Source organism: Simochromis diagramma, unplaced genomic scaffold, assembly GCF_900408965.1.
Source record: "Simochromis diagramma unplaced genomic scaffold, fSimDia1.1 OVJJ01000352.1, whole genome shotgun sequence".
Classification (NCBI taxonomy): domain Eukaryota; kingdom Metazoa; phylum Chordata; class Actinopteri; order Cichliformes; family Cichlidae; genus Simochromis; species Simochromis diagramma.
The window spans coordinates 8,243-25,550 of NW_024386759.1; the positions used below are offsets into that span (position 1 = coordinate 8,243).

The following is a 17,308-nucleotide window of genomic DNA, read 5'->3' on the forward strand; positions in this document are numbered from 1 at the left end:
CTTTTCTCTCGTTTGAGAACTGATTCCGATCTGGGTTTTCGTTCGTAGCCGAGATTGACCGTCGGAGCCCAGTCCTCCGACTCTTCGTCATCCAAAGCACTTGGGCAGCCTATAGTCCCAATCAAGTCAATATTAGACTACTAACTTAAAAGCACTAAGTAAACGAGAATTTAACGACAACCTAATGCTAATAAGTTCGTTTGCAAACATAACATTACCTCTGACGAAGTGGTCGCTGCAGACACGGGCATTGGCAGACTCTGCTCCTCCCGACTGTAAACGTAAATTTAAAATCCATTTTTTCCTACGTTTTTCGGTTAGAATTTTCCATTTTTCTCCTCTTCGTTGGGCTATTTTTGGTACCCTAAAATACCGTTTATCAGTTTCTCGGGTCGACCTACTGGAGCATCCGTAAACACAACAGGACATAGGCATTTTGCGTACTGTCTGTCTGTGATTTTGCGCTTATCTTTTTCACTTCCGACCGCCAGTCAAATTTCGCGCTTTACGTCGACGTCACGTCTACGTCAAATGAAACCTAGCTACTCAAAGATCTCCACAGCCACACGTCTTTCTCAAAGCATTCCTCAGTTACTAGCTCCAATGTTCCCATCTCAGGAGTGTGAGTTTTCAGTCTATTGGTCATTACCTTCATTGATGTTTCTGGTTAAGGAGAGCATCCCATGTACCATTACTAAGAACACACTGCCACCATATTCCAGCACCTATCTACTCTCCAGGTGAGAAAGTCTTTCAAAAGTGATTAATTACAAACTTAGTTTAAAACCGTCTCTTGTTTACATTAGTGGATTTGAAACTGAGGCAATCAGCAACCCGTCCAGCTAAAGCCACCCAAACACTGGGCTGCCACTGGCCAATCAAAGCACTCCATTCTCAAATTTCAGACAGTCATTGTCAAGTACTGAAGAAATGAATACATTGTTAACCAGGCTCAATGTGCAGCAGTGTATTTTACAAGCAGCTTCCCCCTCCACATCACTAAATATATGCATCATATCTATTTTTGACTAAATGAGTGGCAAACTGCAAGGAACACAGGAGGTGGGCACAAAGTCAGACACAGGAATGTGATGGAAGATCTGCTCACTGAGCCTCTATTGCCACCTTCTATTTCTATGGTACATACTACTGAAATGTTAGAAGCATTGTCATGTTCAAGCTGCTACACATTGTGCTCTATACTGCCACATCAGGGTTTGGCCTTCCTCTCAGTCATACAACCCTCTGTGTTTCTGATACATGTGGGTCTTCATAGTCACCAAAGTCTTTAAGCTTCATATTACTCTTACAGTCAATACACTGACTACAACAAACAACTAAAATCTAGCTTAAAATCTATATCCTAGATTTTGGCATTCGGCACTATGGGATAATAGGTGTTATTTGCTTTAGCTATAGGTAGTTAGGTTGTAGCTTGTTATTGTCTTTACATCATTATTAAAATAGTTAAAAAACAGCCAACATTAAGAGAAACACAATAAAGCAACCCAAACGTATCATTCAGTATGAAACTAACCCACTTCTACACATGTAAAGAGCAGTTAGGAGGTTAGACTGAGCTTCAGTGAGTCAGAAGGTTAGCACCACGTTACACCCTTAGGAGGTGAACAGGAAACCGAGCTGTCCTTATAGGAAGAGGAAACTCACCACCGTGGGGCTCAGAGGCATTGTAAGATGTGTCATTGTATGGCTCCTCTAGAAACAAGAGGCACACACAGTGGCACATCAATCTGCATAAAAACACTCACACAACCTGACAACAATGTTCAATGTAACAATGTTCAGTGTAACAATGTAACAATGTTCAATGTAACAATGTTCAATGTAACAATGTTCAGTGTAACAATGTTCAAACAAACTGTTGGAAGAACGATCCAACATTTCACAATCTGGTCTTTCAGAGGCAGCATTAGGAAATCATCACAAAGGTTATGGTTTGTCATGTCATAACATCCTCTCCAGTTAGATAGATGGGGTCTTACTCTACTTGGGTTAAAGTAGTGTATGTGTTCAAAACAGACAAAGCAGATAAGAGTTTAGCAGAAACAGCAGCTCTAACGACACAACAGCAATAATCACTTTGGCAACTGACTGCTTCAGGATCCAACTCGTAATTAGTTTGTGTGTGTTTGTGTGTGTGTGTGTGTGTGTGTGTGTGTGTGTGTGTGTGTGTGTGTGTGTGTTGCATACTTACTGGTCTGAACTTTGAGTTTGTATGGGTTCTTCTCCTGGATGGTGTGTGTGAACAGAAAGCGAGCTTTGCAGCTGTAGTCTGTGTTTGCATCTTGGGCCAAAACATTGGAGAAGTAGAGGTCTCCATTAAGACCCATGGACACTCGTTTATCCTGAGGGATTGGACTCATATCTCAAGGTCACAAGAACAGACAGAAATGAAGAATAAGAGAGAAGGAATGAAACCACATCGATAAGTTTAGGATTTCATATATCAGCTGCAAGTTCAATAATGTTCAATGCTAGATTGGATCTGGGCAGCTCAGCGTGTACCTGAAAAGATGTAAAAACAGGTTTTTTGGCTGTAAAGTGGTCCTTCCAGGTCATTAAACAGACATGTCTTTATTTTTAAATCTGGTTGAGTCAAAGTGCCTTCCTTCCATTTTTTAATACCTATGCAAGATTTCCTCTTGCAGTGAAAGAATGCAAAGAGGGGCCATGTCATCCGAGCAGCTGGGACTAATAAAACAAATACAGACCACTTCTATATTTGCCACAAGTATGTCTATGTTTGATCTAGAGTTTGACTACATTTCTCAACTAGACTGAGTGCAACAGATGGTTATCCAACATTTTGATGTCGTTTAAACTTCCAATTCAGTTCAAACACAATGATGTCACTCCTTAAAAGCGTCCTGACATGTGAAGATCTGGTTTGCCAGAGGTGGCCCACACACGAGCCAGCACATGGCCAGTTGCAGACACACTGCTGGTCCTGTGCTGGCTCAGAACAGTTTCAACTCTGGGCCCAGATGTCAGCCTAGTGTGTACCTTAATCAAGCCATGTAATAACAACATGTGCCGGAACATAATAGTGCAAAAGTAACATGACGAAAACTCTGTTCAGACTGATTGTTACATAGCACTTTTCTACTCTCCTGGATTACTCAAAGCGCTCTATACAACATGCCATGTTCACACCCTTTCTATAAACTGAGTGCTTCCTAACTACATTTATACACTTTTACACATTTATGCAGACTGGAGGCACCAGGGATCGAACCACTAACCTTCCAATCACTAGATGACCTGCTCTACCTCCTGAGCTACAGCCACCCGGTGATAAACATGAGTAAACCCTCACTAGGTTTTGGATAAAGTGTACACTCACAAACAGCCAGAAGTGCCAGCTTGATGCTGGATCCAGGCCAGAGCTGTTTTCTATGAGCCTGGGCCACATACACCAAACCACAATCGGGCCAGACCTGTCTGCTATGTGGGATGCTGATGTGTTATTCTACAGTCACTACAGACAATCCTCCAGTACACCCACACAGATGTCAAGGCGAAGCACCCCCCATTGTAAGTGTACGATAACCCATCTGACTGTTAACACAGAGCCCCAGGACCAATCAGCAGCTGGGCCAGCAATCCTAATGATGCATCGGTGTGTCTGCTCTGGCTTCCTGTTGTTTGTTTATGACTGTGTTTGTGTCACAAGCTTTATGGTGAACAGGTCAGTTCAGGTTAACAGCCATTTACAGCAATGTCAGTTTCCAAGCAGGACAAATGTCCAGTCTATATTTCAGTTTCAGTTTTACATAGAGATTATAGACTGGACTGAATAAAAATTGGTATTGTTCAACTAAATAGCTTCTTGCCTCTGGCTGTAAAACAGCTAATGGCTGAACATGAGGCCTGCTCTGTCAGCTAACAGTGGCATGAACTTGTGCAGACGCAGCCTAAGGACCAGAGCAGCACAAGGCCCCGGGAATCAGAAAAAACATCACTTTATTAGGACACAGGTGTCCTAAATAAAATGCACCTCATACATCAAGGTAGCTGTGCTGAAGAACTTTAACAAAGCAATCAGGTTATCCCTAAGAATGAATGACTGATAGGTGAAGCCAGTCTGGGTTCTGATTCCTACAAGTGTCTCTCTAACAGCGAGGAAACAGATACCACATGCTACGAAAAAGAGAGGGTTTAGTGATTAGGGGAGTTTGAAACTCACTGCTGTCCATCCAGAAGGTGAATGGAGGAGGCAGACCTGGTGGGGGGTTGCAAGGTAGAACCAGTGCGGAGCCTTCAGTCACAGATACTGGCTCCAGCACCTCCTTAGGCCACAGAGGAGCCTCTGGAGGATTGGGGGAAATATGAACAACAGGATTCAGCTACTAGTTGAAAATATAAGAAATACAATTAGCACTGAGCTGTTGGTGCAGATAGATATTCTGTCATCCATCCATGAATCCACTTATTACTCCAAAGTTTCAAGGGTGTGTTCTGGATATCACAAATGAATGAATGACATGTAAACAGCAATTAGTGTGTTCTGTGATCTTACTGGAGACCCGGAGCAGGATTTTGTTGGACAGAGACACTCCAAAGTCATTGGTGGCAAAACACTGGTATTCTCCCTCGTAGTCCTCTGGCCGACCTCCGCTGCGGAAGCCAATCTCCAGGGTTCCCGAGCGTTTTCGCATCGTCACCCTGGGATCTTTCCCAATATTGAAAAACTTCCATTTCTTCGCCATGAAAACCTAAGATTCAGTTGAAGAAATCAAAGAATTATATCTCTTATAACCTTGTTTTCCAAGAGCAGACAGTATCTATGTGTAACCACACTGAGGCAGGAAACACCGGGCAAAATATAACCACAAATAAACAGCAGCTCTCCAAATAATAAAAGGAAAAAAATCAAACTCAAATTAGATTTTTTGTTTGTGTTTACATTATTTATACATTTTTCTCTGAAAGTGTCTGATTGTTTAGACGTATGTTTTGCTTTTTCATTTGAGCTGAAACTTCAGTGGAGACGACATGATGATGATGATGATGATGAGCCTGTATTTGTCACACGCACATGTTCACATGCTTCATGTCGATGCTAAATGTTGCACTTTGCTTCACGTTGCTTAGAACGTCCACATTTTGACTTTTGCTCAGTATTTTCTCCTATTTGTCCACTCAGGACTGCACTGTACAATTTCTTTACCCAATGTTGTCGTATAACAGCTTGTATGTGTATACATTTTGTTTGTTTTTAACTACCTCTGTCTAGTCTATTTTGTAGTGTGTTTGTAAAAAAGCACAATTTCACCACACCATTGCAAGCTAAGGTTTTCTTTCTTCTTAGACTGGAAGTCCAAATGAAATCCCAGTAAGTCACATTTGTAGAAATAAGTGATGTTAAGAACAAAATCTTTTCCTTTCAGAAAAGGTAAATTACAATATCATTTCTGTGAGTGTACGGCTGTTTATATTAAACACATCAGACACTAAGGACACACTAACACTATGATAATGATCTTTTCATTGTTTAACAAGCAGAAAATGCCAAAGTTTTCTGCTTGTTACCAGGTGACATAAGGTACTGCTGATCAATGCACTCGACTAACTGTTCAGAAGAAACCAATACGTGACATGTACACTGGGACCACCAGTATAAAAGCCGATGTTTGGCAGTTTTCTGGTATGCTAAACAGGAAAGACCACAGAAATAATCTTAGTGATGCAACTGGTGCTGCCCAACATGGACACAACACGATTTCCAGAAAAAATAAAAGTCCCTCATTCAACAGTGAGAGTGATCGTGCACAAATGGAAATCAAGCCTCCCAGGATATACATACCAACCAAGGTCACCCTGAGGTCACACAACGCTCAGAGAAACTGCAAGAACTCCAGAGGCTACATCTTAGTACGTTCAAAGGTCATCACAGTACAGTTTGATAAAGACTAACCAAGCATGGCTTCTTTGAAAATCTACCAGGAGAAAGCATCTTTATCCATTAGAACATGTGGTTCTATTTCATTCTGTTTTAGTATCGTCTAAGGACCTGATTCAGTCCTAATAAACAAAACCCTACAATTAAAAGAGGATGTATTTTTCACATGACTGTATATTACTCAACTGTTATATGATGGCAGTACAAATATCCACCACACAGTCTGCACGTGCGTTTAGTAATACTTTAATCCGTGTGGTTGGTTAGTGAGGAAGTCAGCTCCAGTTTTAATGAGGCGTGGGGATTTACAAGTAAAGCTTCCTGTTGTTTTTCAGCAAGTAACAGCTGTGCTCGGCCTGTTTGTGGTGCAGCACAGAGCACCGAACCAGGAGAGAGTGTGTGTGTGTTGTGTAGTTAGAGACTGATTGCAAGTGAGTAAGTGAACAATCCTTTTGGTGAATGATCCATGTCCACCATGTGCATTACTGAAGCAGAGGAGACACAGCATGTGCACATGGCGTAGTGGCTCTGAGTGGCTGTTTGTGAGGTTGTGTACTTATCTGTGTGAACACAAAAATCTTCCTGTCTCCAGTGAAACAATGAACCACTGCTCTGAGCTGCCCATACACCCAGTGATGTAAGCAGTGGTGTCTGTGTTTGTGTTTAGGCCTGGTCTGAGTTTGACTTACAGCGGTGAGGCTTGGTGTTAGCTATTCCTTTAAGCCTCATCCCCGTGTGTGAGGCATCAAATGCTCCAGAGCAACAGCGGGACAGAGAAAGGTATACAAACACTGTAAACCAATGTGACAGCTCATTTGTGTATGAGCCTCGGTGCTGAGCAGAGCTGAATTGTAAACAGATTAATCTAAAACCATGAATGGCTTTATTGATCCAAACGTCTGTATCTTGTGGTTCCCATAATTTTACTCCAATGCTCTCTTCTGGCTTTTACTTGACCCAAACTTTTTAAGATCTCACATCTCTGAGGTTCTTTCAACCCCTGTTGTGGAGACGGCCCAGCAGCAGCTGCACTTTTTCAAGGGTTTAAGGAGGAATCAGTCGGTGCTGGTGAACTTTTACCGTTCTACAGTTGTTCTACACATGCCATTACTGCGTTGTATGCCGGCTGAGACTATAAGCCTTTGATGTCTCCTCTGACCGACCTCGTCACCTGGAAGGGTAGGAACCTGAGAAGGTTCCTCATCTGTGGTTCCCTCATCACAGACTTCAACAGGTCTCAGGTGGTGCAGTCCGGTACTCGGCCTGTAGATGTAGTAGGGAGGATTGCCATAGTCTGCCAATGGACTGTGTATGTTTTTAACTCTCTGAGCCTAGGAAAGGTTGAGGTCTTGTACAAGCCTTTGGGTGGTGCTTGGAGCCTCTCCACTCCCTTGTCAGCCTCATCAGCTGCAGTATAAATGAACCAGCTCTGCAGCCCAGTCTCTGCTAGATTATTATACTCACCTCTACAACCTGCCTGCTTACCCTTCAACAGCGTCTTCCCTCATGGGGAAATCCTTTTTGAAATCCTCTGCAGAAAATCACCTGGACTAACTTATGTCTGTCCCCTTGAGCCTGCTTCTCTAGACCTGTGCAGTTCCCAGACTTCCGTTTCCTCCCTGTTGCAACATACAAAGTGCACATGTGTCCATATAAAAGCCTTTTGTCCATAACTGTTCCCTGTGGCCCTTGTTTTGATGTTGCTCCTGAGTCACCGCTTCAGCTGGCCACCATCAGCTGGACCAGAGAATAAACAGTATTAAAGTAGCAGGAGTAAAAAAGTAGAATGCTTACATAGAATATTGTTCTTGTTCTATGACAGTAAAGACGGTAAAGGTAAAACATTTGTAATTTGTAAGTTTGCTCACTGATACAGAAATGAACAAGCTCTAATTTTTATGGTAGTGCAATTTTAATGGAGAGAGACAGAATATCAACCAAAAATCCAGAAAAAGCACATTACATAAAGGTTATATATCGAAGTGGATGTCACTGAGTGAAACAAGTATTGATCCCCTACAAACCAGCCAGAATTCTGGTTCCCACAGACTGGCTCAGTGGCACAGAGACTGTAATCAGTCAATCCATTACAAAAACTCCTCATCCAATCTCATTATATGTATAAAACACACCTGTCCACAGAAGCATTTTCTTCCATTCCAACCTCTCCATCACCATGGGCAAGGACGAAGAGCTGTCAAAGCATGTCACAAGACTGTAGACCCACATAAGACTGGAATGGACAAGACCATCAGCAAGAAGCTTGGTGACACGGTGGCAGCTTTTGGTGCAATGATTCACAAATGGAATATATCGTATAATTCATGGTAAATGGCGGCCTAGCCAGTCTCCAGAGCTCAAAGCTATAGAAAGTCTATGGTCTTTATGGTTTTGAGGTCTGACAGCCTAAACTTGGCCAAACTGGACTCAGGCAAAATGAAATGATCCCAGAGCAGCTGAAAAGAATGAAGGTGTTGCAAACGGCCCAGTCAAGATCCATCAAGCAAAGTGGAACAGTGTGGCTGGACGTCGACACAGCCGGGAGCTGAATGCCTACAAAGCTGTGACGACACTCAACAATGTTGCACCACAGCAACAGGAAGATGTGCCAAAATCCTTCCATAATGGTGTGAGAAACTGATTACATGGAAGTTATATACAAAACCTCAATATTTTTCACACAGTACATCTGCATTTTGGCTTAATTTGTACAAACAGTAACTCCACTGTGTCATTCGTTGTTCTTTATGGATGCTTTGTTTTTACCATGACTCATGTTGGAGTGTGTGTGTGAGCTTACGTTGGCACTGGGTTGCCCTTGGCCTCACACTCAATGATGATGTTATCTCTGGGGTCCACAATGTAGTTCTTTACTGACTGTTTCATGATAGTTGGGGGCTGCTTCACTGGGAGAGAGAAACAAGACACTAGCTTTAGTAGAGGTTCACCACCTAATCACATCCACTGGAAGAAAACACAGCATTATATTTGTAAAGAGCCATCATGGTATGGCATTTGATACTTTCTATGAATGTTTAAGATGTTGAACACTTTCTATTATTACTGTGCTTTAGTAATAATGCAAACAGACAAACAGTCACTTGTAGCAGGCCCATAAATCAGCGTCTGATGAAAACTCTGGTACATTTACACTAGACTGTTGAGTTTAGTATGGGAATGTTATGTGAGGGGGGCTCCACAAGGACGACCTGGGACTAGATAGAGCATTGTTTATCAGAAACTGTTCAATAAATTCCATTTTTCTAAGTTTGAGAGATATTTGCTGAGATGGAAATAAAAGAAAGTTGAGATGTCCTTGATTGATTTGTGCTTGGCTCACTTTTTCACATGCTGCATCACAAATATGCATGCCCTACAAAGTCAGGTCATCAGCAGAATGTTTCCCAATTTTACTTTTAACAAAGTCAGTGACATGTCAGAAAGACCCAGACTGTAATATAGAAGCACATGCAAACAGTGCAGCCTCCTAATATGGCCTCTATTCAGAGGATGTTGCAGGAGTGACATTGAAGGCTCTTATGTTTTTAATGCACATGCTCACTTTGGCTTACTAAGTGCATACTTTTGCTTTCACTTGCAACTGCTTGGTCAGTTTTAGACTGTGTATGAGGTTAAAATATGTTTATTGTACTCTTGAGTTTAAACTTTGCACTTGAAAATGATGATGATCCCCCAGTGCATTCAAATCTGGTCTTAAGTGAGGATTCATGACGGTGTTGATGGAGTCACAGCGCTGCTTTAATATTACAGTTTGGACAGTTTTTTTAACAAATGCCACTGGCTTTGTTAAAACAACCCTATATGACCCTCTGAGTGAAGGGCAACAGGTTTGCTCTGTACTGAACGTGGGGACAAAAACATGTTAGAACACTTACAGTCTTGCTGGATCTTTGCTGTTAGTCCAAAGTAACGCCAAGGAGAAACAGAATAAGATGCACAAGTTGTGATTGTTAATCATATTAGAGACAAATACACATTAATATTGTACTATGTTACAGCTGTTATCATACACAGCTCAGTGGTTCCCAACTGGCCCACTAAGCTCATTTTAAGTGGGTCAACAACAATATTTAACAGTGGTAAAAATTCATGAAGTACTCCATGTAGGTGTGACTGTCTACAACCAGCTCTGCCAAGTGTTACTGTAGCTTTGCTATGTTGAGCTAACCCAGCAAGCACGAGCAGAGCCAATCATTTCAAGGAACGATCATGTGGGTACATTCATCTGTAGTATGGAAGCAGGTGTTCTCAGTAAAGGGCCCTCAGGTAGCAGACAGGGTTAGATCATGTTGAGAAAGGACTGCTTTGGTTTCCTGCAGACAATCCGTCTCCATATAAAGCTTTGGAGTCAGGTCCACATGCCAAGTACAAGGTTATCAAATAAGTACACCAAAATTGCACCAAAAATCATATACTTTCACCAAAAGGTGGAAGCTCCCTTCGGGGTGGAGGCGCAGGCGGCGTCGAGAGAGAAGGAGACGGCGAGGCTGCAGGGCCGGCGCGCTAGCCAGGCTACGGAGGCAGCCACTCAAACCACCGCTCCCCAGCCTATTCATCACAAATGCCAGATCCCTCGCGAACAAGTTGGATGAATTGAGGTTGCAAATAGCAGCGAATAACTTCATCAAAGACTCATGCATCCTTCTTATCACTGAATCCTGACTACATCAATCCATTCCAGACTCTGCTATTGAGCTAGCAGGCTATACCACACAGCGACATGACCGAACAGTGGACTCCGGTAAGCGCAAAGGAGGGGGGCTCTGTATGTATGTGAACAACAGCTGGTGTACCAACACAGTGATAACAGACCGTCACTGTTCACCGGACATTGAATATCTGACTGTTAAATGCAGGCCCATCTACCTACCTAGGGAGTTCACCGTTGTCATAATAACAGCTGTTTACATACCACCAGATGCTAATGCTAACTCGGCGATCGCACTCCTGCATACAAACATCAATAATAAACAGAGCACTTACCCTGACGCTGTACATATCGTAGCAGGGGACTTCAATCACGCAGACTTAAAAAGAGCAATCCCCAAATTCCACCAGCACGTCAAGTGTGCCACTAGGGATCACAAGATTCTGGACAAAGTTTATTCCAACATCAAAATGGGCTACAGGGCCAGACCTCTGCCATCTGGGTCAGTCTGACCACTTGTCACTGTTTCTAATCCCTGCATATGCCCCCCTCAAGAAAACTGCTCCTACCATCACAAAGAATATTACCATATGGCCAGAGGGTGCCTCTCAGCAGCTGCAGGACTGTTTTGACAGGACTAACTGGGATATCTTTGAACATCAGGACTTGGAAATGTTCACAGACAGTGTTCTCTGCTATATAAAACACTGCATAGACACTGTTACAGCAGTCAAATGGATCCGGGCTTATCCCAACCAAAAGCCCTGGATGACCCGGGAGGTCAGGCAGCTGCTGAAGGAGAGGAACATTGAGTTCAGGTCTGGCAACAGGGATTACTACACCACAGCCCAATCCAACCCGAAGAGAGGCATCAGAGAGGCAAAGGGGGACTATAGGAGGAGGATCGAGGACCATCTGAAGAGTAATACCAGCCGGCAGGTGTGGCAAGGCATCCAGCACCTAACCAACTATAAGATCAATCTCGGAGCTGCGGACGGTGACCTGGAGCTGGCAGAGGAGCTGAATATCTTCTTCGCCCGCTTTGAGACCAGGGTACCGGAGGTATTGGAGCCACAGCAGCAACACGCCACCCATAGCAGCACCACCCTCACCCTGGAAGAGCACGAGGTGAGGCGCATGCTGCAGGCTGTTAACCCGAGGAAGGCGGCGGGTCCTGATGGTGTGCCAGGTCGAATATTGAGGGATTGTGCAGAACAGCTGGCTGGGATCTTCACCAGGATCTTCAACAAATCCCTCGCACAGGCGACTGTCCCACTCTGCCTGAAGTCCTCCACCATAGTCCCCTTGCCTAAGAAGCCCCACATCACCGGCCTGAATGACTACAGACCGGTGGCACTCACCCCAGTGGTAATGAAATGCTTTGAGAAGCTGGTCCGCAGACACATCACAGCAGCCCTGCCCCGCAGCCTGGATCCACACCAGTTTGCCTACAGAGCAAACTGGTCCACGGAAGACGCTGTAGCCACAGCACTCCATGCTGCATTAACACACCTGGAAGAGCATGGTAGCTATGTGCGGATGCTCTTCGTGGATTACTGCTCAGCTTTTAACACCATCCTTCCACACAAACTGGTGGCCAAGCTACAAGACCTGGGGCTTCCATACAGCACCTGCATGTGGATCAACAGCTTCCTCTCGGGCCGTAGACAGAGAGTCAGAGTTGGCCATCACACATCCTCAGCCCTGAGTCTCAGCACTGGCTCACCCCAGGGCTGTGTGCTCAGTCCACTGCTCTACGCTCTCTACACACACGACTGCACTCCTCGCCACCACAGCAACATCTTTGTGAAATTTGCAGATGACACCACAGTGGTGGGGCTCATTTCCAAGGGAGACGAGTCTACGTACAGAGACGAGGTGGAGCAGCTGACGTCATGGTGTAAGGCCAATAACCTCCTCCTCAACACTTCAAAAACCAAAGAACTCATAATAGACTTCAGAAGGAAAAAGGCAGAGATCCAACCACTATTCATAAATGGGGACTGTGTAGAAAGGGTGGCAAGCTTCCGCTTCCTGGGAGTCAATATAGAGGAGAACCTTTCCTGGAGTGTGAACACCTCCGAGCTAGTGAAAAAGGCCCAACAGAGACTGTACTTCCTGAGAACTCTCAGGAGGAATAACATCACACAGAGACTGCTGGTGTCCTTCTACAGAGCCACCATTGAGAGTGTTCTAACTTACTGCATATGTATTTGGTACACTAGCTGCACAGGGGCTCAGAGGAAAGCACTCCAAGGGATCATTAACACCGCCCAAAAGATCACTGGCTGCCCTCTCCCCACACTGGAAGTTCTACACAACGCCCACTGTTTTAAAAAGGCCCAAAACATCATAAAAGACACCTCACATCCTGGCCACTCCCTGTTCGAACTGTTGCCCTCAGGCAGACGGTACAGGGCAATCAGAGCAAGGACTAATAGACTCAAACACAGCTGTTATCCAACTGCAATAACACATCTGAATACTACAAAAAAATGTCCATCACGCCACTCTTGTGTTAATCTATGCACGGTCTGAAGCATGTATGGGGGAATGTATGTGAATGTTTTACTGTTACATCTTATTAGTATTTTAAGTATTCTATCTATTTTATTTGTTGAATTTTATTGTTTTATTTATATTTTGATATTGCTAGAGATGATGCAATGACCGGGGACCATTCTTCATTTCGTTGTTCTCATGACAATGACAATAAAGTTTCTGATTCTGATTCTGAAGCTCGAGGAAGTGTTAATAGGAGGCTCCATTTGAAGTTGCTAATTTCTTTTTTTATATACACATTTCAAGACTTATAGATCAGATCTATACATATCTTCACAGACCCTATTTTTATCTTGAAAGTACTTTTTTCTCTTTTTAGATCTCACAAGTGCATTACTGGATATAGTGGTTTACACATTTGCATAACAGGCCAAAGATCTCCAGTTCAGTCCCAAGATGATGCACAGGTGCTTTTCAGGTTGCATCTGGCATAAAAACATCAAACCTGCAGGGTGACTCTTTACAAAGGGAGCAGCTTTACTTTTGTCCAGTCACAGCAAGAGATGTGAACCCACTGTCCAGCAGAACTGATGTGTTTTCATGGCCAGTAGAGAACCACTGTTATAGCTTGCATGTGTAAGTATGTACTATATTAATTCCATCCATTCGCATCTGCTTATCCTTTTCAGGGTTGCGGGGGGCGCTGGAGCCTATCCCAGCTGTCATAGGGCGAGAGGCGGGGTACACCCTGGACAGGTCACCAGTCTGTCGCAGGGTCAACACACAGAGACAGACAACCATTCACTCCCGCATTCACACCTATGGGCAATTTGGATTAACCAATTAACCTATCCCCACTAACTGCATGTCTTTGGACCATGCGAGGAAGCCGGAGTACCCGGATGGAACCCACACAAACACTGGGAGAACATGCAAACTCCACACAGAAAGACCGGCCTGATGGTGGAATTGAACTCAGGACCTTCTTGCTGTGCGGCAACAGTGCTAACCACCGTGCCACCCATTACTACTACTATATTAATTGTTTAAAAAAAAACCTAGGAGTGGGAACTGTGGTGAAATCGAATGAGGAACAGTGGATAAAGACTTACCTGTAGTGAGTTCACATGCCAGGAAAGGACAAGCAGTGTGGGACAGAGAGACAACATACTATTACAGCACTTTACCAAAGGAAATATACAAAGATTGTGTTATGTGCAGAGTACAATAAGAATCATTATTTAGTTTGTAGACTCTTAGTACAAAAACGTGCTTGCTGGACTTAGTAATTAGTTTACTGAGATGGATACACTGGAACGTCCTGAAAACTATTTTAAACTTGGATGCAAATGAGTTGATTTTGGCGTCAGTGAGGCTGCTGTTAAGAACTTTGTTGTCAATAATTTCCAAGTATCTCCCAAAAGCTCCACCCTGCTCTCAAAGGATGTTTTCACTTTTCACCCAAAGAATAAACTAAAACAACCTGACATAGATTCTCTCAAACATGCTCATGTGGGTAGAGTATACAGTAGAAACACTATCAGATGTTACATTCACAATAACTGCATGAGTCACTTCCACTGCTCGCCACACTTGCATTACGTTGATGATCTCCCCTTTACAAATAAGGGGAGTAGCAGAGCTTGTTTGTTCGGTGTCACGTTGTGTCAGAAGTAAATGCTTAAAGGGTTAAACGGTGAGCTGAAGCCAGGCCCTAAAAACATCACACTGAACTAACTGTTAGAAAAGTGAGGTGTGGAGCTACAGCTAGCATCTTTATAGTTTTGATGCAACTTTGGGTGACTTACGGTCTTCTGGGACTTCAATGGGTGCTGCTTCCTGCCACAGTAGCAGCAGTAATGACATGAAAGTCAGGGCTGCATGCTTGTCCTGCCACAACATCTCTGTCCCTCCAAATGGCTGAGTTTGCCCCTCAAAGTTGGCTAGACACTGTCCTGACAGCCAATAACCTGTGAGCGGGCAGACAAAGAGAGACGCATTAGATGAAGACAGTAGACTGACAGTGTATGTACAACAGACACGTGTGTGTGTGTGTGTGTGTGTGTGTGTGTGTGTGTGCGTGTGTGTGGTGTGGGGGTGGGGGCTGAGTGTGTAGCTGCATAGACCCATTCTGGCATGCAGAGCTGTTTGTTGGCCTGGCCTACATTCACAGCTGAGTCCCTGTGTGTGTCTCTGTGTGCGTCCCTGTGTGCGTCCCTGTGTGCGTCCCTAGAGAGTGCAGCCCAGAAACAAACCCAAGCATGAGCGCTGGGCTCAGTCTTATCACAGGTGTTGGTTCACAAAACAGAATGTGGAGGAGTTTAGAAAAGTGTTCAGACATAATAATGAGGAAAGGGGTCATCTGAACATTATCTTATTACCAACTTTATTTTGTGCTTTAAGGGTTGTTTTGGATTTAAGATCATTTGAGCCCCCATTTCATTGGACTGGCGAATTATTCCTCTTGTCTTAATATTGTAGAGGAATCGTTAAAGCACTGTGGTTTGCAGGTCTTATATGTGAATGCTGTTTATATGTGATAAACAGCATTTAGCATTTAACACACTAAACACTGTATGCAAGGAGGCAGGATGCATGCAGGATGTATGCAGGAGCTTTCGATTTATCACTTTAAAATATGATTTTAATGAAAAGGTTATAGAGGAAAAGGGTTTGTCAAGAGAGTTCATGAAGATCATGGAAGAATCTGCAACAATGGAAGATGGACACTACTGACTGAAGTTACCTTTTAAAAAGGATAACATAAAGATGCCAAACAATTTCTTCATAGTGAAACAAAGATTGCAAAGTCTAAAACAAAAACTTCTCAACGATGAACAGTTGCATAAAGAATATAAAAGCTTCATGGACGAGATGATAAGTAACGGATATGCAGAGCAAATGGATTGCAAAAATGGAAACAAGTGGTACATTCCTCATCACGCTGTCTACCATCCCAGGAAGGATCTATAAGAATTGCATTTGACTGTGGGGCATCATTCCAGGGGACATCATTAAACAAGCAGCTCTCACAAGCACATTGCTTGGGGTTTTGCTTAGATTTCGACAGGATCCAGTCGCATTTGTGGGTGACATAAAGACAATAAAGGACATAACTGAGTTTTGCATGACTGTTCATCTGTTCGGTGCAGTATCTTCCCCGAGCTGTGCCAGTTTCGCTTTGAGAAAAACAGCTGAGGACAATCAAACTGAATTCCTAGACAAAGTATGTGAAGCAGTAAAAGAGTTTGAAGAGCGGAGCCTCCACCTCAGATGCTGTTGATTTGGTCAAAGATCTTTCAGCACTTTGTCAAAGGGGAGGATTTACACTGACCAAGTGGGTCAGTAACAATCGCACCCTGTTGCAAAGAAAATAATTAAATCTTGATAGAGACAAACTTCCTGCAGAAAGAGCTCTGGGCGTGCAGTGTGTGTGGAAACTGATAAATTCAACAGTAAAATGGATGTTTGGGGGTAACTGTGGCTCAGGTGGTAGAGCAGATCAGCTACTGATTGGAAGGTTGGTGGTTCAATCCTTGGCTTCCCCAGTCTGCATGTCAAATATCCTTGGGCAAGATATTAACCCCAAGTTGCCCTCCGATGCGTTCATTGGAGTATGAATGTGTGTGAATGCAGATTAGTTTGCACTTGTGTTTAGAAGTGCTTGTATGAATGGGTGAATGTGGCATGTTGTATAGAGCGCTATGAGTACTCCGAGAGTAGAAAAGCGCTGTATAAGAATCAGTCCATTTACTGTGTTCCTCAAAAATCTTGTATTAGATGTGGAATGTTGTCAACATCAGGCTCTATTTACGATCCATTGGGATTTCTTGCACCAGTCCTGCTGCCTGCCAAAAGAATGCAGCAGGAGCTTTCCAAAAGGAAATCGGGATGGGATGAACCAATGAACCATGTTGCAAAAGTGGAAAAGTTGGCTCAGTGATTTGCAAATGCTTTCTCGTTAAAAGGTGTATACAACCAAGAGAGTTCGGACCTCTCACACATGAACAGCTACACCATTTTTCAGATGCCGGTGAATCTGGATATCTGCGCATGCAAGACAGTAGGAAATCCATCCATGTTGCATTCTTGATGGGCAAGGCAAGGGTTACTGTTGTGATATTTTGATACCATGGTAGCATTTACAGGATAATGTTTTATAGTGATATCATACATGAAACTGTTACTCAATAAGGCCCATTTACTAGTTGTTT

General features: G+C 43.5%; 1 pseudogene; it reads right to left on the bottom strand.

The window, feature by feature from the left end:
- Window positions 1-358: 358 nt before the first annotated feature.
- Window positions 359-17,308, bottom strand: part of LOC120731687 — a 112,111-nt pseudogene continuing 95,161 nt past the window's right edge.